Source organism: Choloepus didactylus, chromosome 4 (genome assembly GCF_015220235.1).
Source record: "Choloepus didactylus isolate mChoDid1 chromosome 4, mChoDid1.pri, whole genome shotgun sequence".
Taxonomy (NCBI): domain Eukaryota; kingdom Metazoa; phylum Chordata; class Mammalia; order Pilosa; family Megalonychidae; genus Choloepus; species Choloepus didactylus.
The window spans coordinates 174,624,950-174,648,571 of record NC_051310.1 but is presented as its reverse complement, the minus strand read 5'-3'; the positions used below and the strand labels follow the sequence as shown (position 1 = coordinate 174,648,571).

General features: G+C 41.0%; 1 pseudogene; it reads right to left on the bottom strand.

The window, feature by feature from the left end:
- Positions 1-3,960: 3,960 nt before the first annotated feature.
- LOC119533007 lies at positions 3,961-22,161 on the bottom strand (annotated as a pseudogene).
- Between the last annotated feature and the right edge of the window lie 1,461 nt (positions 22,162-23,622).

The window sequence follows — 23,622 nt, the reverse complement described above, 5'->3', positions numbered from 1 at the left end:
TGCCAAACTGTCTTCCACAGTGACTGCCTCATTTTACATTCCTACCAACAATGTATGAGGGTTCCAATTTCTCCACAACCTCTCCAACACTTGTTATTTTCTGTTTTTATTTTAAATTTGAATAATAGCCATTCTGGTTGGTGTGGAGTGGTATCTCATTGTGGTTTTGATTTGCATTACCCTAATGGCTAATGATATTAAGCATCTTTACATGACCTTTTTGGCCATTTGTATATCTTCTTTGGAGAAATGTCTACTCAAGTCTTTTGCCCATTTTTAAATTGGGTTGTTTGTCCTTTTGTTATTGAGTTGTAGCTTTTCTTTATATTTTTTGGATATTAAACCCTTATTGGATATGTGATTTCCAAATAGTTTCTCCCATTGAGTAGCTTGTCATTTTACTTTATGATGAAGTCCTTCGAGGCATGAACTTTTTAATTTTGATGAGTTTCCATTTATCTGCTTTTCTTTTGTTGCTTGTGCTTTGGGTGTAAAGTCTAAGAAACCATTGCCTAACATAATGTCTTATTTTCTTCTAGGAGTTTGATAGTTCTGGCTCTTGAGTTAATTTTTGTTTATGGTGTGAGATGGGGTCCACCTTCATTCTTTTGCAAATGGAGATCTAGTTTTCACAATTTGTCAAAGAGACTATTCTTTCCCAATTGAGTGGTCTTTTCTACTTTCTCAAAAATCACTTGGCCAATAAATGTGAAGGTTGATTTCTGAGCTCTCAATTGATTTCATTGGTCCATATGTCTGCCCTTATGCCAGTACCTTGTGTTTTGATTACTGTGGCCTTGTAGAGGTTTTATCATGAGGAAGTGTGAGTCTTCCAACTTTGTTCTTCTTTTTCAAGATGGCTTTGGCTATTCAGGGCCCCTTACTCATCCATATAAATTTGATGATTGGCTTTTTCACTTCTGCAAAGAAACTTTTTGGAATTTTGATTGGGATTGCATTGAATCTGTAAATTGCTTTGGGTAGAATTTAGTGTACCCAAATCATGAAGTTGGAATGCCCTTCAGTTTATTTAGGTCTTCTTTGATTTCTTTTAGCAGTGTTTTGCAGTTTTCTGTGTTTTCTTGGTTAAATTTATTCTTAGATATTTGATTCTTTTAGTTGCTATTGTAAATGGAATTTTTTTCTTGATTCTTTCTTCTAATTGTTCATTGCTATTGTGTAGAAACACTACTGATTTTTGGGTGTTGATATTATACCCCACCACTTTGCTGAATTTGTCAATTAAGTTTAGGAGTTTTATTTGTGTGTGTGTGTGTGTATTTTTCAGGATTTTCTGTATATAAGATCATGTCATCTGAAAATAGGTATAGTTTTACTTTTTCCTTTTCAATTTGGATACCTTTTCTTTCTTTTTATTGCCTAATTGCTCTAGCTAGAAATTCCAGTATAATGTTGAATATCAGTGGTAACAGTGGGCAACTGGTCTTGTTCTTGATCTTAGAGGGAAAGCCTTCAGTCTTTCACCATCAAGTGTGATGTTAGATACAGGTTTTTTGTATTTACCTTTTATCATGTTGAGGAAGTTCCCTTCCATTGCTATTTTTCAAAGTGTTTTTATTAAGAATGGGTGCCAGATTTTGTCAGCCACCTTTTCTGCATCAATTGAGAAGATAATGTTTTTTTTCCCCTTCATCCTGTTAATGTAGTATATTATATTAACTGATTTCCTATGTTGAACCATTCTTGCATACCTGTGATGAATCCCACTTGTGTAATTCTTGTTTTTTTGAGATTTCAGTACAATCTGTATTTTCTCATTTATATATTTCTATCTCACTTTATTTGCTCACTTCTGTCACTCATTCAAAATATCACAGAGACCAGAATAGAGTGGCTTTCTGGTGGAACTCATGGCATTAGTACATGAGATACAAAACTAGGGACTCTGTCTTCTCATATATCACACAATTAGTTCTTAAACTTTTTTTTTTTTTTTTAATGTACGAAGAGCTACTCTATCTGGAAGAAGTTTTGAAAAAATGACAGGGTTAGTTACACATCCTAGGAGGGGTGATAGAGCCACTGGCCACAGGTTCCCAGAACCCTTCTCCCCATGGACCGCCAGTTCCCTGCCACTACCTCCTCCTACCCACCATGCTAGTGGGCAAGTGCCAGGGTGGGCAAAGACGAAGTGGGGAGAAAATCAGCAAAACACTTTGGCCTGGAAGAAAGGGAAACAAGTTGGAGAAGCAGAGTTGTGAAAGCAAATGGTAGGAATGGGGACAGAGCTTTGTCCTCAGAGAGTCTGCATCTGCCTTCAGCCTTCACAGGCATCATGGTACCCAGCAGAGACTGGCCTCGGTACTCCACCTGCAGGCCTCTGTGGACACTCAGGGAGCAGACTTGGCCAAGTGGGCTTCAAGGGGGCCCAGGAAGGCTTCTGGGATGGAACTGCCCCACCCTGACCCTTGTCACAGCCTCCAGGGAGGGAGCCTGTTTATTACAGGAGTAACCAAAAGAGAAGGCACCACCAGGCAGGGGCCCTTTCTCTGCTCCCCATGCTCTCCTCTGGGCTGTTGTAGTCTAAACCCAAGTGCTGTCTGGGTTTCACAGGATGCTTTGCTTTCATGAGCATGCATCACTCACCAGGCTTGCCCTGAGGCAGCAGCTGGGGCAAGCTGGCCTGCCTGGTACTCCAAGGTTCTGTGGGGGCACTGGTGGTCCTGGCCACTCCTGAGGCCTAGCCAGGGAACTTAGCTCAGCACCTCTGGGTTCTTTAGAATGTCAGCAGCTTAACAGGGGATGCTCCCCATGACCACTACCCAGGAAGTACCTGTGATGGACTGGGGGCCTAGGGAGGGAAGGATTCATGTGTGACTAAAGCACAGAAGAGATGGGCTGGATGGGGGGCTGCCTGTGGTTGGGGGGCTGGGTAGAGGAGTTTGGGGCTTCTCCTCTCCCTCCTGGCTCCCCCACCTCCTGGTGCTGCACGTCCCACTTCTCCTGTCCTTCCTCCTGCTGGACTGTGCTCCTATGGAAGCTGGTCTGAAATGTGGAGTCTCAGACCTTTCTTCTTAACTGGGAAGAGGACCCCCAGGGAGGTTCCCAGAGCTCAACCTGGGAAGGCAGGTTGGGAACCCCTGACTCCCTGAGCACCCAGAAGCAAGGGCTATGCCCAAAGCTCTATCAGGGAAAAGGGCCCCAAGTGGGAGGGCAGTGTGGCTGCCGACTGTGCTCAGCAGGCCAGGAGACAGCTGAGACCAGCAAAGGTGCAGCCCCAGGGAGGACACCCAGGGGCCGGAGGCCTCTGTGTAGAGAAGCCGTGTCCACAGTAGAGCGGCGCAGAGGCACCAAGCAGCTTCTGGCGCAAGACCCCATGGCTCCTGGTGACTGTCTTGGATCCTCACAGTATGACAGCAGGCCTGGCTCTGGAGGCGTCTCCACAGAGAGCACTGTGCCCCTTCCTGCCCACCTCCTGGTCGGGTGAGGCTGACTGAGCACTGGACCAGGGTGGACCGGGATGGCAGTGGGCAGGGAAGTGCCCCATTAGGGTATTGCACCATGTGTGGGGCGAGGGGCTGCCCCTTGCCCAGAACTGTTTAGAGGGTTGGGGGCTGAGGCCTCATGACTGCCGTGTAAGTCTCCTAGGGAGAGGGGTGCCCACCTGGGGCAGGACCTCAGGAGGCTGCAGCCACTAGTCCACGATGCAAGCCTCTACTGCAGGGGCATGGGAACAGCTCCCAGTACCCTCAGGCCCTGCTCCAGGCAGTGTAGGGCTGGGCATGAATAAATATTCCTGAAGGCCATAAATGAGCCTGGGTTGCCCCCTGGGCAGACAGCATCTGGCTGTTCCACTGGAAGTGATGTGTGATTCTGGTCCAATAAATTAAAGAGCAACATCAAAGCTATGCTGGCCCATCTGGGCGTGAGGCCTGAGGGAGGGCTCGCTCGGCCGAGACTGCCAGTGCTTTTCCCGCCAGAGCCGGCACATGGAACTCTTCAGAGCTGAGCAGCAGTCTTCTCACTGTCACCGGCACCAATGAGGCTGTGAGAGCGCGAAAGGCGGTGGGTGCTGTGATGCTGGGCAGACCCAGGCTCTGGGGTGGACTGTGGTGTGTACTGCTGCTAGGTGGGCAAGAAGTTGTGGATGGCATCCTGCACGATGTCATGTGGGTTCAAGGTCTCCCTGAGGCTGTGGGAGATGCTCTTCATGGGAGCACAGTGGCCTTTAAGGGCTGCATGTTGGCACTTGCGCGTCCAGCCTCTTCCCGGCATAGATCTTGTGGGTGAAGGCATGCCCAGGGCCAGAGCAGCAAAGAATATCTCCATGCTAATGCTGAAGTCCTGGTAGCCAGCAGCCACGGTGCCCTCGCAGACCCATTCGTTGGCTGAGTGGATCTTGGGGTTGGCTCTGCCAGGAGGATGCCTTGCCAGGAGAGAAAAATGACAGAACTGACCATGAAGAACTTGAGGACAGGGGTGTAGAGGCTGAGCCATACAGGCTGAGCCCTGGAGAAGAAAAATAGGGTGTAGAGGGCCAGGCTAACAGAGATGTTGTAGATAATGGTTGTGTAGAGGTAGCTGCTAGTGACGCCAAAGATTCTGTGAGGGAACGTCACCCTGGATCATCTTATGTTGCTGTCTTGATCAACTGGCAAATTGGACTTTTAATTTTGGCTTCTGTTTTTCAGAACCACCAGCTGTCATCTCCTAGACAGGTGAAGCCACTTATCTCTTTGCAGCTGTATACTGAGACTTGGCAGGCAGTATCAATGAGGCCTTTGGCTGGGACAATTTTTTTAATCAGAGTTGGATTTATGACATGGTGCCTTGACTACTGATTCCTTGAATGACTCACTTGAGTCCCCAGTCTTTGAACCGTCCACTTGCTGTGACCTCTGCTACTTGCTTCTCCTTCCCTGTGGATTGTCCTTGTGAATTATTGCCTTCCTGCCTCAGTCTCACTGTGGTGAATTGCTTGACTCCTGGCTCTTGCTCATCGGAATCTCACACTCTGCCCTGTTCCTGGGTGTAAGTGTGTACTTCTGAACTTGTTGGCCAGCCCTGCTATTCTGACCTCTATTTCCTGCCTGGCCTCCTCAGTCTAAATGACTTCGTGGCATTCTGACTCCTAACAACTAATCCTGTCCCCATGACCAAAGCCTTTCTTCCATGGGTGATATGCACCATATCAGGGTAAGTTGCTACTAGATAGTCTGTTTTAAGAGATTCTGAGAGAGAATTCTATATCTGACTTCATGTGAAGCGAGCCAGTTGGTATTGTTCTACCAAAGGTGAAAAGTAGATTTGAATTTCCATCTCTGAGACTGGATCCTTGCACTGTGAGGGTAGGACAAAGAACAGTTCCCAGTGACCTGGAAATCCATACACATTCTTCTCCCTAAATTGTGGGCATTATTTCATTTTCTTCAACCACAAATCATTGTAGCACTGCATCATTTTCAACTTCTTGAGAGAGTCAGCTTTGTGTCAAAAATGCAGAGTCCTAGATGACATGTTGTCAGGTATTGGAAAGGATGAGATTGGAGAGCTGACAGGTGACTCATGAATATGGATGTCTTCTGTGATTATACACAGCAATCTCTCTGGGGTTATTTATGGTAGCATTGTCACGACGATCAATGAGCAGTAAACAAGTCTCTCAAAGCCATGAGAGAATTTTCACAGCTTCCATGACCAACTGTGAAAACTTCGTTTTAAAAAGAAAATTTTATGATAAGCTTATTGAACCAAAACATTGCAGTATATGCTTTATTTATTTATTTTTTTAACTTCAAAATCATAGTAAAGTGCAAAAACCTGATTAAACACAAAAGGAAATGGGACAGTGTAGTTCTAAAATGGCAGCATAGAGAGGAGTGGAAGCTAGTTAGTCCCTCTGGAACAACTAATAAACAACCAGGAGCAACTAGTAAATAATCTGGAATAACTGCAGGGGGACAAATGTGAGTTTCCACTCATCATACACCAACATGAATAGGGGGGAATGCCCAAGATGGCAGCATAAGATCTGTAAGTAAAAACTTCAGATCCAAGCTGGGAGCCCCCTCCCCCCATGGCCCAAGCTGCAAAGCCTTGTGGTGCTAGAGAGCAGCTGTCTCCAAGAAAGTGAATACAGCTCAGCTGAGCTCCAACTGGGGTTTTAATTAACAAACGTGGACTGCTCTATACAAGCTCCGAATCCCCAACAAGTAGACAGAAGCTTTGGGTGACAACTACCCTTTGAGAGCCGGAGGGTGGCTGTGGACTGGCCCTGAAGGGGCTTTCTGTCTCTGTTTTGGCTCAGTGGAGAAAGTCTCAGCCATTTTCAGTTCACAGCACTCTGACCCAGACAATGGTGGAGATAGCACAGGCAGAGAGAGACCATTCAAATGCTAATGACCTCTCCCTAGGGGGTCCATCTTCCCTAAGAGGAAAGAGTTGGGGCCCAGCTCTACTACCCACCTTCCATTCAGAACCAGACCCCAAAGCCTCAGGGAAAATAACCACAGGGCACACCTCCTTACACCAGTCTGGAGTTACAGGCTGACAGGTGCCACCTGGTAGGGAGAAAAGCACAGTGATTTGAGGCCTCACAGGGTGTACCAATTTTCCAAGACACCCTCAGGGAGACCAGATACTGAATAGTTCTTCCTTCTGGGACCTGAGCCCATTTTGGCCTGGAAAAACCTGATTGGGGTAACCAAGGAAACCATGCCTAGACAACAGAAAACTACAACCTACATTAAGAAAAATGAAGTTAGGACCCAGTCAAAGGAACAAAATTACACTTCAGCTGAGATACAGGAATTTAAACAACTAATAATAAATCAGTTCAAAAAGTTTAGGGAAGATACGGCAAAAGAGATGAACTGTATAATGAAAACACTGAGTATACATAAGGTAAAAATTGAAAGTTCAAAAAACCAACTGGCAGAATCTATGGAAATGAAAGGCACAACACAAGAGATGAAAGACACAATGGAAACATACAACAGCAGATCTCAAGAGGCAGAAGAAAACACTCAGGAACTGGAGAACAAGGCAACTGAAAGCCTACACACAAAAGAACAGATAGAGAAAAGAACGGAAAAATACAAGAAACATCTCTGGGAACTTAAGGACAAAATGAAAAGCAGGAATGTATGTGTCATTGGTGTCCCAGAAGGAAAAGAGAAGGGAAAAGGGGCAGAAGCAGTAATAGAGGAAATAATCAACAAAAATTTCCTATCTCTTAAGAAAGATATAAAATTATGGATCCAAGAAGCACTGCATACCCCAAACAGAATAGATCTGAATAGGCCTATGCCCAGACAATTAATAATCAGATTATCCAACATCAAAGAAAAAGAGAATCCTGAAAGCAGCAAGAGAGAAGTGATCCATCACATACAAAGGGAGCTTGATAAGACTATGTGTGGATTTCTCAATAGAAACCATGGAGGCAAGAAGGAAGTGGGGTGATACATTTAAGATACTGAAAGAGAAAAACCACCAACCAAGAATCCTATATCTGGCAAAACTGTCCTTCAGATATGAAGGAGAGCTTAAAATATTCTCTGACAAACAGACAATGACTGAGTTTGTGAACAAGATACCTGCTATACAGGAAACACTAAAGTAAGCACTGCAAGCAGAAAGGAGAAGATAGGAGTGAGAGGTTTGGAAAACAATTTTGGGAGATAGTAGCACAGCAATGTAAGTACACTGAACAAAGATGACTGTGAGTATCATTGAAAGAGGAAGGTTAGGACCATGTGGGACACCAGAACAAAAGATGAAAGATAAAGACTGGGACTGTATAACTCAGGGAAACCTAGGACGCTCAATGATTGTAATAGAAGGTAAAAATATGTTTTTACATGAGGTAGAACAAATGAATGTCAACATTGCAAGGTGTTAAAATAGGGTGGGGTTGGGGGGAAAGTATAATCAATGCAAACTAGAGGCTATAATTAACAGAAACATTGTATTATGCTTCCTTTAATATAACAACGGTAATATACCAGACCTAAATGCATGTGAGGGGGGGCAGATAGGGGAAGAGTATGGGACTCCTGGCATTGGTGAGGTTGTCTGACTCTTTATTCTACTTTAGGTTAATGCTATCTTTCTTTTTGTTGCTTTCTAGCTGTCATGTGTTTCTCTCTCTCTCTCTCTCTCTCTCTCTCTCTCTCTCTCTCTCTCTCTCTCTTTTCTTTTGTCTCTCTGCCTTGTTTGACTCTTCCTCCTTCTTTGTGGAAGAAATGGAGATATCCTTATATAGATAGTGGCGATGGTGCTGAATACATAAATGCGTGATTATACAGGGAACCAATGATTGTATACTTAGGACGGAATGTATGGTGTGTGAACAAAACCGTCTTAAAAAATAGGTTGATGAAGAAAACTGAAGAGCACTATATTGAGTGAAATAAGACAGACACATAAAGACAAATATTGCAGGGTCTCACTGATATGAACTGATTATAATATGTAAACTCATAGACATGAAATATGGGTTACCAGGATATAGAATGAGACGAAAGAATGGGGAGCAGTTGCTTATTATGAGCAGAATGTTCAACTAGGGTGAATTTAAATGTTTGGAAATGGACAGAGGTGATGGTAGCATGTGAGAATAACTAACAGTGCTGAAAGGTGTGTGAAGGTGATGAAAAGAGAAAGCTGAGAGTCACGTATGTCACCAGAAGAAAAGTTGGAGGTTAAAAGATGGGACTGTATAAAACAGTGAATCTTGTGGTGGACAATGTCCATGATTAACTGTACAAATATTAGAAATCTCTCTCACAAACTAGAACAAATGTATGACACTATAACTAGAAGTTAATAATAGAGAGGCATATAGGAAAAAATATACCTATTGCAAACTGTATACTACAGTTAGTAGCATTTTAAAATTCTTTCATCAGCAGTAACAAATGCACTATACCAAAACTATGAATCAATAATCGCAGGGGGAGTGGTTAGGGGTATGGGAGGATTGGAGTTTCCTTTTTTTGTCTTTATTTCTTTTATGGAGTAATGAAAACATTCTAAAAATTGAAAAAAATTAATTGTGGTGATGGATGCACCATGGTACCATTGACAATTGTTTGTACACTTTGAATCTTTGGGTAGTTGTATGGTATGTGAACAATCTCAACAACAACAACAAAAAATATATATAAAGGGAATGGGTTTGCTGTTGCATAGGAGATAGAGTTCCAGATCTCACTTATTGGTTGTGTGAACTTGGGCAAGTCATCCTTTTTGAGTCTTGGTTCCCTCATTCTTAACGTGGGTTTAATAATATCCGTGTCAGCATGTTTCACAAGGTGTATTAAATGATTAATACAAAAGAGTAGTACAGTATGCAAGGCAGCTTTTTCTGTATGAGGTGCTATGTATCTGGTTCTGTTCATTCTGGGTGTCAGAATCTTTTTATTGTTCGGGAATCCATATAAGACCATATTCTGTTTGTGTGTGTGTGTGTGTGTGTGTGTGTGTGTGTGTGTGTGTGTGGTGGTCTTTAGGAAGATGACAAAAAGATTTGATGAAAATTATTAAATCCATGTTTTATAATGATAATACATATACTTCACTCTGCTGTAGCTAAATTATGATAAGTACAGCACAGAGGTTGTGCCAGTTTGAATGTATTATGGCCCCCAAAACGCCATTATCTTTGATGCATCTTGAGAAGGCAGACTTAATCAACTGTGGGCGAGAACTTTGATTGGATAGTTTTCATGGAGGTGTTACCCCACCCATTCAGGGTGGGTCTTTATTGGATCATTGGGGTACTTTAAAAAGAGCCACACAGGTCCAGATAGAGAGCAGCTAAGACTGACATTTTGGAGAGCAACTGAGAGGGACATTTTGGAAAACCTGCAGCTAAGAGAGGACAAAACACCCCAAGAGCAACATTTTGGAGAATGCCATTTTGAAATGCAACCTGAGAGCAAGTGGATACCAGTCATGAGCCTTCCCAGCTAAAAGAGGTTTTCTGGACTCCAGTGGCCTTTGCCCAGTGAAGGAACCTGTTGTTGATGCCTTACCTTGGACACTCTATGGCCTTAAGACTAATTCTGTAACCAAATATACCCCCTTTATAAAAGCCAATCCATTTCTGGTGTTTTGCAAAACAGCAGCATTAGCAAACCCGAATAGAGGTCTTCTGGGAAACTTCTAGTTTCTTTACACATAAGCAACTGATAAGAACAATTCCTTACTGTGTTTAAGATGACACTCTTGTGTCCACTCCGATGCTCCAATGTTCTGCTAACATCCTCCTCGTTCCATTCCTGGTGGGATTGACTAAGATTATTCAATTTCTAGTTTCAGGAAAACATTCCTAATTGCATGTTATATTCAATCTCTGGTGATGTGATTGATCAAAGGTCACTTTGCTCATGATCTTGTTGATTTAGAGACTCTGCTTTCCATTCTACAAAATACTGCTTTTCCAGGCTGTGGAAACCCAAGATTCTTGCAGGGTAGTGGGTCTGTAGAAATTAAGCCCTTAGTGAGTACATTTGTTTGACTTGGGTAAAGGGTACAGTTCAATTAGAGAGGGCCACAGCTATCTTGGTAAGGTGATTGACCCACGCTATGCCTGCCTTATTCCACACGCAGCTGTGTTGGGTCCATTCATTTATAAGGACAGCACATGTGGGGTCCTGCCAGGCAGAGCTGAGTCTCTTCGTGCTCATCTTCTTTTCTCTTTCCAACTGAGGAAGCCACGTCATTCCACCCTAGCGCCAATTCCTGTCTTGGAGGAATGTACCTATCCTGTGGCTGCCCCGTAACTCAGACTTGACTTCTGGGTCTTGGGAGTGGGGCTTCTGTTTAAGCCACGGGACTTCAGGCTGTTCAGCTTATTATAGGATCCAGACCCAGGGCCCTTTTAGGCAGCAGTCCTGACCCTGGCTTTTTACAACTATTAATCCTGGGAATGGATTTAAAAAAACAAATATTTGCTTGATCCTGCCTGCATCTCTTTCTCTAACCTGAGTTTCCCATCTTTCCTGCTCTGGGCTGTGTTTTCCACTCAACATTGTTTAAATAGAGTCTTTAATGGTGGAGAATAAATACATGAATGAATTGACAGCATCAAAATTACAGAAAAGCAGTAAACATATGAAAATATAATATAACTAAATGGCAATTAATTGGCAATTGTCAATAATTGATCAAATAATTATCAGTTAATTAAATCACATATAATTTTGTGATTTAAGTAAGAAGTTATAATGCCTGATGACTTGAATTCAAGTCTTAGCTCTCACATAATAGCCGAAGGAGTTGTCAAGTTATTTAACTCTTTAAACCTCAGATTTCTTAACTTTCAATGAAATGATATAGGTAAATGCATAGCACAGTGTCTGCCAAGTACTAAGGTCTTGATAAATGTTAGCAATTATTTTTATATTATATCAACATCAGCAAAGAAATGTGTTTTTTTTAAAAGAAAACACTGAGTGGCAGGCTCGTGGGGTGAAAATTGACACAATCTTTCTGGAGGAAGATTGGCAATATAAATAAAAAATTTTAAAAATATGCATTAAGAATTACTGCAACAATATAATCAGGGATTTCTAGAAATATAAACGTAAACGAATTTCTACCTATGGTTTTAGGGCTATAAAAAATGCAAACATTTAAATGTTCAACAATAAGAAATTGGTTAAATAAGTTTTGGTGGATTTCTAGGTAGGTTTTGAGATCACCATGGTGAAATATTTGTTTTCAAATGGGAAAATACCAATAAAAGCCCAAGTAGAGAAGTAAAACACAAAGTATTAGAAACAATATGGCACCATCTCTTCCTGGATGACCTAATGGCCCCTGAAAACTGAACAGTCTAAAACCAGACTTTTCGTTCTCTTCAGTGTTTTCCTTTCCGAGTGTTCTGCATTCCTGTAAATGACACTGTTTAGCTATTATTCAGGATGGAAGTCCTTTTTCTTCGCAATACTTACACACTCCTATATTATGCATTTGTTTATTATCTACCCCCATCACCAGTATATTAGTTCCAAAGGGGCAGGTATTTTAAGTGTTCTATTCAGGGTAATAACACCAGTATTTAGAACAATGACTACCACATAGCAGACAATTAATAAATATTTGTTGATTAACTGCATCAATGACTGCTTAGAGTGCATGAAATATAAATGAACATGTGAAAATGTTACCAGTGATTAACTCTTGAAAGCAGAATTATGAGTGTTATTTTGGAGGTCTTCTATAGTTTCCACTTTTCTCCTAGTTAGGAGAAAATTATTAAAATTGTTTTAGAGAGCTGGATTTGTAAGTTTATTAAGATTTAAAAAAAATCATGTGTACTGTATTATTTTTAATGGGCAGGAAAGAAAAGCAGAGAATGAAACTGGATAGTTAACTGTAGTAGAAGTTCTGTGTTATCATTATGATATGATATTATCATATTAGCAGGAGATAAATGAAATCAATCATAAAAATTGACAGTAAAGAGAATTATTAAGGTCATTAATATTTCCAGAAAAACAGCTCCTGAGATGTCAGTGAATTGTCCTTAGAAAAGTCTTACCTCCTAAAAACTGGTCCAGTACTCTTAGAACAAAATCACAGATTATTCAATTTTAGGAAACTTCTATTCCAATTTCCTTGCTTTAAGTTGCATTTACTTTCATCTTAAAATCAGTTTAATGTTCATTTTTCTGGCTTGAGAAAATACTCAATTGAGTTCTTTGTGAGATTGAAATTTAAATTGTGGTGAATGAGGCCAAATTTGTACCTTGAAGAGTTTATGTTCCCCCAACAAAGTATATCACATGCAATTATATTTCGTACCCATAAGAGGTCTTTGCAGCTCTTTTGACAATACAGTTAAAAAAAGTCATTTAATCCCGTGTTCTGTGATTTCACTGTCTTCATACAATACTATAAATTCCTGGTTGGCTGACATAGTGTGATTTGGATACTAAGTTTGTTCTAGTGCCATGTACATCTTTGTGCTCAAAAAAATGTTACCTGTTTTTTTTTCTTTTATTTTTTTTTGTATTTTTAATCTCTTAACACATGGTCAATGGGAAAGAAAGAATAAATTTACAAGAAAGTTTGCAAAACAGTTTTCCTTTTATTATACATTATTACTGCAAGGTACCCTGGGGTACTAAATATGAAGCAATCTTGATGGTACATGTTTGTTAAATCCAACAGATAGTGGAATATGTCTTGCTGTAATAAAAAAGTACAATTCATTTTGCTGATGTCACTGAAGTAATAAACCTCCAGCATTAGAATAACACAATGTTTCTCTGTGCATATGCAATTATTTTATAGGAATCAAACTACTTTACATGGATGCTATTAAGACGTTTCTATCGTGTACCTAATCCTTTTAATATCCATGTGACTTGTTAAAATGACTGAAAACATGCATACTTTGTTATCAGTTGGCATTTGGAAATATGAGCAGTGGGTATTAGTGATAATGCTTTGGGGCTAATTTAGGTACAATTATGAAATTTTTACTGCTATTCATTATTTTTCAAAACAGCACATTTAGTCAAATCGATAGTCACACAACAATTCTAATAGGGTGAATAGTAAGATAGGCTTTTTTATCATTATTCTGTGATGGGTCATGGTGCTATTATATGTGTTTCAAAGGAAATTAAGAATTATCACAATAATGACAAGGATAATAACATGTCCTTCAAGCAAAACTCATGCAGCAGATTTGCTATTTGTTCATTCAATTCCTCATTCATTTGTTCATTCATTTGTTCCTTCATTCTCTCCTTTCTTCTTTCCTTCATTCCTTTGTTGTTTTCTTCTTTCAATAACTATTTATGGAGCACTGACTCTGCACTAGTGCTGTTCTGGCTTCTGGGATGTGATGGGGAATAAAAAAAATACATGGTGTCTGCTGGGGAAATCACAAACACACCAAGCAGCCATCTCCCAGCCCTTACCTACTCTCACCTCATTTTCTATTGTGTGCAGATGTTTCAGTGTGTTTTCATTCTGCAGCCTAGGGGAGATACAAGTCTAATGAAAAGGCCTGACCATACCTTAAACCCAGAAATTGGGAGCAAGCAGCCTCAGCTGCTTATCAGGGCAGGAACTCTTAGTGGCAGGGACCCTTGCCCTGAGTTGTATAAATATCCCACTCTCAGACAGTACAGGTGTCTCTTCGCTCCAAGGTGAAGTGGGGTGAGCAGAGCTGCCATCAACCGACATTGACTCTGGGAGACTGGCCATGGCGGGATCTCTTCCCCTGCTCTTTTGGACAGTTTTTACTGTATAAGTAATAAAGCAGTAATTTGCTGAAAATTCTGTTGTGCTTTAGCCTGTGTTCCCATAACTTACCGTGTAGCAACTCTCTGTTCTTGTGGGGATTCCAGATCAGAAGAAGAAACAATTATTCATTGATTCAACTTACATTTATTGGGCAGCTACTATGTGCCAGACACCCTACAGCAATAAAATAGACAGGCAAGGGCAATGAGGTGGAAAGAACATGGAATGTTCCAGGAACTGAAAGCAGGCCGACTTGGTCAAGGGTGGAGAGAGCATATCGAGATGAGGTCAGAGACGTACAAAAAACCCAGATCATGAAGGACCTTATAGGTTACATAGAAATTTTTGGATTGTATCAGAAAATGCTAACCAATGGGCAACTTCTGCAGAGCTTTGGGCTGGGGAAAGACATCATTCTATGGAGGTTTTGATAACTCCCTTGTTTCTAAATGGGGAATGGATTAAGGGAGCTAAAGTCAGAAGCAGGAACGAGGCTGTTGCAGGTGTTCAGGTGAGAAATGATGGTGACTTGAATGAGTGCAGTGGCAGAGGAAATGGAGAGAAGGGAACTAGTGCAAAATATACTGAGGTTTTGTCCAAAAGCCAGGCACAAAAGGACAAATACTGTATGATCTCACATATGAAATAATTAGAATGTGCAAATTTATAGAGTCAGAAACGAGTACGGGGCCAGGGTTGGATGGGAAATGAGGAGTTTATGTTTAATTGGTACAGAATTTCTGTTTGGGGTGATAGAGAAGTTTTGATAATGGGTGGTGGTAATGGTAGCACAACATTGTGAATGTAATTACCACCATTGAATTGTATATTTGAATGTGATTAAAATGATTAAAATGGGAAATTGTAGATTGTATATATGTTACTGGAATAAACTAAACCCATAGAACTGTACAACAAAAAGATCGAACTCAAAATGTTAATAATGAGAAAAACTGAATGTTTGAGGGGATTATATGGAAACTGTAATTTCTGCATGATTTTTCTGTTATTTACAAATAGTCTAATAAAAAATTAGATACAAACACTCTAATAAAAATTATAAATGAACTTAAGTGGTAGAATTTATAAGACGTTCAAAGGACACCCTTAAAATATTAAGGTCTCTAACTTTTGCTGATACACCTCAAAGTCTAGTTCAAATCTGATTTTTCACAAAACCTTCCCCGATAATTACAGTTAAAAAAGACCTCCGTTGTTGTCATTGATCATATTTGTACTTAGATGTATGTCCAATATAATAAGTATTACTGGCTTTTATTGCTTCATAACATTTTTCTTGACATTATCCTTATCCATCATACTGTTAGCTGTAGAGACCGTGTAAGATGCTGTTTTAAATTTTTTTAATCCTTAAACCTACTAAGATAGGTCAGTAAGCAGTTAATGGAATGGTTTTGATGCTCCTTAGCTGGAAATTTTTTTGGTAGGAAGTAAGTTCCACTATATCCTGGCACCACCTTTAAAGAGATCATTTGTCAGGATGCAGATCACATAAGAAGAACAGAACTAGGGCTTCCAGACTAAATCATTGTATTTCCTCTACAGCTTTTATCCTGTAAGTCTTTTATTGGGAATTTTGATACATTGGATATCCCTGATATAGTACATAGTCATAGCACTAAGCAAACTTAAGAAAAGGAGGCTTTATTAAGTTCATCTTGCTTGTTGCTTTTTTTGTATACCTTTATCATAATTCTTTTGTCCTTGAAATCTCTATTGGACATTATTTTTCACTTTATAGGAAACAAACAAACAAACAAACAAAGGAACTGTTCCTGAGAATAATCTCATGAGCTTTCAGCAAGACAGTATTAAAGTGGGTAAAACTGAATTCTCTATTTCAGCCGTAGCATTTTATCTCCTATTGAATCTTCATCTCTATGATTTGCAATAGTAGTCATTAAATAACATGATGGAAAAAGGGACATGGCTGGAGAAGAGGCCACAGAGGGATGAATCTTGACAGATTGGAGCTAACTTTATAAAGAATAGAAAATTGATTTTTGGTTGTGTCAAGCGTACTTGGAAATAGAAGGTGTAAGTCTTTTTCCCATGAGTAAATTAGGCTTCATGTATCACTAAGTCTTGAGGGTAAAATGGCTACACCACAGAAGTGCTTGTCACGTCAGATTTATCTAACATGTTGTTTATTGCGGACATTTATTCCTCCAGGTTGACATGGTATATGGATCCATCTTTAGTGTGTGTGTATTTTTTAAGGCCTTATCTCAGCCAACAAATCTGTATTAACATCACAGTCTCTAGAGCAAACCTTGGAGAAAGGTGTGTATTGTTTCAGATTGTTTGCTACTGGAATATAGATGCAGGACTTCCTATTGTGAGATTAGTGAAGAAAATCACCCACTGTCACCCATATTACTTGGTAATTTATTCTCTCCAAAATGGAGAGAAGTAAAATTCAAAGAACAGCAAAGAATGCTTAAAAGGACTCATTGGAAATGATGAAGATAGTGGGATTTATAAGTAGAATCATAGAGGTTAGATCTGCAAGAAATCTTAGATGCCATTTAGTTCTGTGTTTTCATTTTACCCAGGATCACAAATCTGGATGAAATCTCGTTTAGCCCAGAATCACCTGTTTAGGGGCTTTAGTTTGTTAGTGCAAGGCTGGAGGATCTAACTCCCTTTCTTAAATTTTTTGTGTCACACTCATCTATTTTGAAGCTTGAGCTGTCACTTACTGGAACTAGCTGTTGATGTTTCCTTGCCTAACCTATCTCCTGTAATTCTCACTGCACACCTCTACTTTCTGGTGAGTCTGATCAAATCATAGGACCACAAATGCATCAGCTTGTGTAACCTCTTACCTTTGTTACATTATTGCTCACCCAGAGACCAGTGCCTTTTCTCTGCTTATTAGTCTACAGCCTGCTACAGTCGACTGTCTGCCCTTCTCTATCAAATCCCACTTCCACTGCAGAGTTTCCTTTGACTGCTCAGCTCTGACAGATTTTGGTGGTTCCTGAATTGCTAAAGCACTTAAAAGTGTATAACGGTTGCTCCTAAGCCTAGCTAATCATCAAAATCTATATAAAAAACAGATTCTGGGCCCTACTTCAAGATTCTATTTTCATAGGTCTGGAGTGGAGCCCAGAAATCTACATTAAACACACACACACACACACACACACACACACACACACACACCAAAAAACAAAACCAAAAACCAAAAACTTCCCAGATGATTCTGATGATCAGCCAGATTTGGGAACCAGTGGTCTAAAACATATATTTTAAAATTTTATCCTGTAAGGAAATTTTTTTCATGCAAATTTATTTTATATTCAGACTTACAATGTGGGTTGTAAGTGGTTGAGGATGGTTGGAAAGAGATGGGGAGGGTGGTAGGATCTGTTTCCAAAAGAAGAATTGTTAGAGGCACAAGGCCCTTGAAACAGTAGCTACTATATGTGGTAACACAAGTCTGGTGAAAATTTAAAAAGGAAGACTTTTAAAGATACTTGTTCCACAAAGCTGCTAGTCATATAAAAATACCTAATACTACAAAAGAAAAATACTTTAAAATCTAGCACAGCTTACAGAGTTTAATGGGTATATATTCGGTTTGGGCTCTAGCAAATACTTCTGGGGACTCTTGCAATTTCTTTTCAATATCACCTTTACTGAATTCTTTTTTTTTGTTTTTTTTTTTTTAAATTCAGTTTTATTGAAATATATTCACATGCCATACAATCATCCATGGTGTACAATCAGCTATTCACAGTACCATCATATAGTTATGCATTCATCACCACAATCTATTTTTGAACATTTTCCTTACATCAGAAAGAATCAGAATAAGAATAAAAAATAAAAGTAAAAAAGAACACCCAAATCAACCCCCATCCCACCCTATTTTTCATTTAGTTTTTGTCGCCATTTTTCTACACATCCATCCATACACTAGATGAAGGGTTTGTGAGCTACAAGGTTTTCACAATCACACTGACACCCCTTGTAATCTACATTGTTATACAATCGTCTTCAGGAGTGCAGACTACTGGGTTGGAGTTTGACAGTTTCAGGTATTTACTTCTAGCTATTCTGATACATTAAAGCCTAAGAGGTGTTATCTGTATAGTGCATAAGAATGTCCACCAGAGTGACCTCTTGACTCCATTTGAAATCTCTCAACCAGTGAAACTCTATTTTCTTTCATTTCGCATCCCCCTTTTGGTCAAGAGGATTTCTCAATCCCATGATGCCGGGTCCAGATTCATCTCTAGGAGTCATATTCTGTGTTGCCAGGGAGATTTACACTCCTGGGAGTCGGGTCCCACATGGGGGGAGGGCAGTGAATTCACCTGCTGAGGTGGTTTAGCTAGAGAGAGAGAGAGGGCCACATCTGAGCAACAAAGAGTTACTCAAGGGGAGACTCTTAGGCACAATTTATGCAAGTTTAGCCTCTCCTTTGCGGTAATGAGCTTCATAAGGGCAAGTCCCATGATAGAGGGCTCAGGACATCAAGCCACCAGTCCTAATGTTTGTGACAATATCAGCATCTTTACTGAATTCTTTTGGTTCTCAAACTTTAGTGTGTATCAGAATGTCCTGGAGGACTGGTAAAAAATCCAGCTTTCTGATTTGGTGACTCTTGGGCAGGGCCTGAGAATATGCATTTCTAACCAGTTTCCAGTGACCTTAATGCTGCTGGTCCACTACTGTGAACTTTAGTTTATGCTTCACTTGGCTTCCAGGAATCATATTCTCCTGTCTCACTGGCTGGTCCTATGTGTTTTCTGCTGGACATTCCTCTTCCTCCTTAATTCTAAATGGTGGAGTACTTCAGGGCATGCTCAGTCCTTAGACCTCTTTTCTGCATACACTTATTCGCTAGGTGTTTGTTTTCATTTCCATGATGTTTTTATTCATAAGCCAAAATATATGTCTATAGCTCTGCTTCTCACCAGAACCCCAGAATTGTTTATTGAATTGTCTATGAGAGAACTCCACTTAGGTGTCAAATAGGCACTCACATTTCACTTGTTCAAAACTTAACTCCTTATTCCACTCCCCAACCTTCTCTTCTCCCAGCCTTCCTCATCTGAGGAATTGACACAATTATTCAAACAGTTTGTTCCAGTTTGCTAATGCTGCCATTTGCAAAACACCAAAAATGGACTGGCTTTTATAAAGGGTTTATTTGGTTACACAGTTACAGTCTTAAGGCCATAAAATGTCCAAGGTAAGGCATCAACAATAGGGTACCTTCACTGAAGGATGGCCATTGGCATCCGGAAAACCTCTGTTAGCTCAGAAGGCATGTGGCTGGCATCCGCTTTTTCCCAGGTGGCGTTTCAAAATGGCGTTCTCCAAAATGTTGCTCTTGGGGTGTTTTGTCCTCTCTAAGCTTCAGCTGCTCTTCAAAATGTCACTCTCAGTTGCTCTCCAAAATGTCACTCTTAGCTGCTCTGAGTTCCCTCTGTCAGCTCATTTATATGGCTCCAGTGATTTAATTCAGACCCACCCCGAATGGGCAGGGTAACACTTCCAAGGAAATTATCCAAAGGTCTTGCCCACAGTTGATTGAGTCACATCTCCATGGAAAAACTCAATCAACAGGTTCCAACCTAATCAACACTAATACGTCTGCCCCCACAAGATTGCATTAAAGAATATGGCTTTTTCTGGGGGACATAATATATACAACCAGCACATTCCACCCCCTGGACCCCAGAAAAACATATTCTTTCCAAATACAAAATACATTCATCCCATCACTATATCACAAAAACTCAAATCCTATCAGTAACGATAGGTAAGTACAAGATCCCATCAAAATCAGTTACAGGCATGGTCTGTCCTAAAGCAAAATTCCCCTCTGGCTGTGGACCTGTTAAACTTAGAACAAGTTATCTGCTGCCAGTATACAAAGGAGGGACATTCATAGGCTAAACAGTCCCATTTCCATAAGGAAAAACTGAAAAGAAAACAGGGTTTAAGGGACCAAAACAATTACTAAAACCTGCAGAGCAAACTCCATTAGATTTCAAAGTCTGATAGTCATTTATAGAATGACATTTTGTCCTTGAGGCTTGAAGAGTGGGAGTCCAACCCTTTCTAAGGGCCTTTGTGGCAGCCCTTTTCTCTCCAAACACTGGGGTGAGTGCTCCAACATATTCACACATTGGGGAGACCACCTTTTTCTTGGCCCCACCCTCCTCAAACATCAAGGTGCCACCCGGACTCTGCCTGTCCCGGGCAAAATCTCTCCCCTCTCTGAACAATGGGGTGGTGGTCAGGCTTTCCCCAATCCTTTGGGAATGTGCTCCACACTCTCTGAGGCCTGGGGTGGCAGCATTCTTTCTAAGCATTGAAGTGGAAGGCCTGTGCTCTGCCTCCGGGGCAAACTCACCATTTCCATGTGCATGGGCTGCTTCACTCTCCCAGCCTGGGACCTCTTGACTCCAGACCTCAATCTCCATGGCTCTGTCTTTGAAGAAATTTTTCCTTCAATTTGTTCCTCTGCCCCCTCCAGTCCAGACCGGCCATGGCTCCAGCTACACAGTTCTGTTGAAAATCTTGTTGGCTTGGCATGAAGCACACAAGGGTTGAAGCCATCAGACAATAGGACTTTCCACAAATCCTTTCTGGATAACTCCATCTCCAATCCTGGCTTGTACTGAAATGGCGGTCAGGTTCATGTTTGGTTAAATCCCCACATGGGGCTGTAGCTCCTGTGGTCTCACTTTTTGGGAGCCCAGAATTTTTCAAACCATCAGTTTCTGGTTTCTTTGAACCTAAGAGTTCAGTTCTAAGTTTATCTCTCTCCTCTCACATTTTACTATAGCTGCAAGGAGAAGCCAGGCCACACTTTCAATATTTAGTGTAGAAATCTCATCAGCTAAGTATCCCAGCCCATTGTTTTCAAATTCTGCCTTCTATCCAACTACAGGATTCAAGTTTGCCAAATTCTCTGCTGCTTTAAAACAAGGATCACCTTTCTTCCAGTTTGCAATGTTACATTCAACATTTCTGTTCAAGGCCTCTTCAGAAGTATCTTTAGAGTCCATATTTCCACAAACAGTCTCTTTAAAGCAATCTAGGCATTTTCTATCAAGCGCCTCATGATTCTTCCAGAATCTTCCCCTTATCCACTTAAAAAGCTGTTCCAACATGTTTGGTATTTGCAAACACAGCAGCACCCCACTCCTGGTACCAAAATCTGTTCTGGTTTGCTAATGCTGCTGTTTACAAAACACCAGAAATGGACTGGCTTTTATAAAGGGGGTTTATTTGGTTACAAAATTATGGTCTGAAGGCCATAAAGTGTCCAAGATAAGGCATCAGCAACTGAGTACCTTCACTGAAGGATGGCCATTGGTGTCCAGAAAACCTCTGTTAGTTGGGGATGCATGTGGCTGGTGTCTGTTTGTTCCTAGGTGGTGTTTCAAAATGGTGTTCTCCAAAATGTTGCTCTTGGGGCATTTTGTCCTCTCTTAGCTGCAGCTGCTTATCAAAATGTCACTCTCAATTGCTCTGAGCTCCTTCTTTCTGTGAACTCTTTATATGGCTCCAGTGATTTAATTCGGACCCACCCCAAATGGGTGGGGTAACACTTCCATGGAAATTATCCATTCAGAGGTCTTGCCCACAGTTGACTGAGTCACATCTCCATGGAAAAACTCAATCAATATGTTCCTACCTAATTAGCACTAATACGTCTGCTCCCACAAGATTGCATTAAAGAATATTACTTTTTCTGGGGGACATAATATATACAAACCAGCACATAGTTGCTCAGGCCAAAAACCATGGAGTCATCCTTATTCATCTTTTATTCACAAACATCATGTTATTAAATCTTATAAACTTTGCCTTCTCTACATATCCAAAGCTTCTCACTTCTCACCTCCTGCTCTGAGGAGCAGGTGATACCTGGGCCATTACCGAGGAATCTCATCCACTAATCTCTTGCTTGGATCATTGAAGTAGCCTCCCAGCTATTTCCTCCCAGTACTCTTGCTCCCTCATAGTCTATTCTAAGCATGCAGCCAAGTTAATCCTTTAAAAACTTCAAGTCAGATGTAGGGCCCTCCTCTGGTGTGATAGCATTAATCAGCATTTGTTTTTATCTCTCTCCAGGAGGGTAGGATACTTTGTTTTCTTATTTTGTTTGCTGTCAGCTATACCCAGAACATACTTATAAGGATGCAATAAGTATTTGCTGAATGAATACATTTGACAACGCGCATCTATGATAGGGAGACTGGGTTGGAAGAATGAAAGAATGACAATAAGAACAGTTTAGAAAGTAAGAACTGGCTTTAATGTTTTAGTTGGAAACAGAGTTCACAGACTACATAGATCAGGGACAAGCTCAAAGCTCTTTGGCATTAGCAGGCCATCTGAAGGAGTGAAGTCACCAGAGCTACACTGTGGCAGGATCAAGGGCTTTGGTGGACTTGACTGTGTACTCTGGCCTAAACATATCCAAATCCATTTACAAAAAATCATGAATATTGTGCTTGCCAAAAAATCACTTCTAAATGCAAAGCAGAATTCTGCTCCAGCTGTTAGTTTGCAACTCCAGATAGCATACAAATTCTTGGGAAATGCAACGTGGTCCTTCTAATAGCTGTTATACATGTATAAATGCTTGGTATAAGTCCAGAAATTGCACTGAACATGGCCGGTGTGGAGTGAGTTGTGACAACAGTATGCCCTGGGAACATAGGCTCGTGGACACAACAGAAACCTTCAGCAAATGACGTCTCTATTGCTTGCATAGCACAAAGAGTCCAGAAGAGCAGGGGAAGAAGTCCCATCATGGCCAGTGTCCTGGGATGGTCAAAACTTCTGGGGTCAGGGTGGGTAGATGGCAGCTCTGCATGCTGAAGAGAGACACATCTATACTGTTTGAGTGTGGTTTTTATCCACCTTGTGGGGAGGAGGCCCTGCCACTGAGAATTCCTGACTTCATTAGTATCTGGTGCTGGTTTCTGGATTTAAGGTCTGGCTGGGCTTTTTCATTAGACTGAAGATTTCCCCTGGTTGTAGAATGGTACATAATAGAAAAGGAGGTAGGGGTAGCTGAAGGCCAGAGGGTGGCTACTTAGTATGTGCTTGTGACTTCCCCGGAGAAGGAGGTGGGGTAGGCGAGGTCTGGGTGATGACCACTAAGCAGGCAAGTGTCTGTGACTTCCCTAACAGCAGGAGTTTGACTTTTGGGTTCTGGAAGAATCTCTTCCACTGACCCATCTGCCACTTTTGGCCAACTAACTAGCTGCTATGGGCTTTGAGTCATCCATCCTTTGGTTGTAGATAACAAACCCATCCCTTGGGTACAGGCAGATATGTTTTTAATTCCTTGGGGTAAAGCTTCCCCATAAAGTTAAAAATAATTGG